A 1153-nucleotide genomic window follows, 5' to 3' on the forward strand; every position below is an offset into this window, starting at 1 on the left:
GTTTTGCTAAAGTTAAAAAGTGATTTTTACTGCTGAGTGTATATTTTTTGTTTTTTTCAAAGTACGACAACAATTACTGCAAAATGGCCGATACACAGCTCAGTGGAGACAACATGGCGTGTAGAGACATTATCAATAATAGATCAACTCTATGCATTGTTTGAATAACATTACATACAAGCTAAACATTGTAGAGACGAGTTTAAAAAAAAAAATCTTATTACTATTGATACGGTCATGACTCACAGAATGGATAACATAAACAGTTTGCCTACTGCAAGTTCCATATCCAATGAAGCAGCATAGAATTAAATTACACTTGCTCAAACAGTAAATGAAATACAGAACCTAAATAATCCAGCTGTAGCAACCGACAGTAACATAGAGTTGCAAGATATGGAAAGTGAATCACAAGCAGTAAATTCTCACAATTTACGGGGGCAGATAATGTTCAAACTGTAAATTTCTCACAATTTATCAGTGCAGTCATGCAACAATTTCAGCAGATGAATACAAGTTTACAGAACAATGAGAAACTGTTTACGGAAAAATTTCAGGAAATAATGAAAAAACTTGACAGTAATGATGGTAAATTAACCAAAATTGGTACTGACTTGAACAAAAGGATCACTCAAATGGCCACCTAGTTTTCAAAACTAACAGTTTTAGCAAAACATAATGAAATCAATGTCAAACCTTTAAGTAGCACATAATGACAAAAGTAGGAAAGTGCGTTACCCCTCATGATGACATCACGAGGCGTGTCACACAAGTAGAGGCAGATTTAGAAACCATGGCCAAGACAATCAAATCAGAGACAGACAGATGTTTTTCTAAAATGAATGAAAATAAACAAACTAATTAATTTCACACCACTTTGGCGAATTGTGCTTGGATGGGGATGAATAGGTGATTATCTGGACAACACAACACCCAGTCCCTGAGTGGAGAAAATCTCTTATCCAGCTGGGGATCAAATGCAGGCCCTTAAGATCGACAGTATGTCACACTCACCACTCAGCTAACGTGGGTGGACAATGATTTAATAGAAACAAGCAGACTGCAAACTGACTTATTCAACAACCTTGGACACTGGAGCCAATAATCAGTCTGTATTTATATGTCCAAAAGTATGTGATCCGTTTGTTTTGTT

This window comes from Schistocerca gregaria, unplaced genomic scaffold (assembly GCF_023897955.1).
Source record: "Schistocerca gregaria isolate iqSchGreg1 unplaced genomic scaffold, iqSchGreg1.2 ptg000526l, whole genome shotgun sequence".
NCBI classification, from domain to species: domain Eukaryota; kingdom Metazoa; phylum Arthropoda; class Insecta; order Orthoptera; family Acrididae; genus Schistocerca; species Schistocerca gregaria.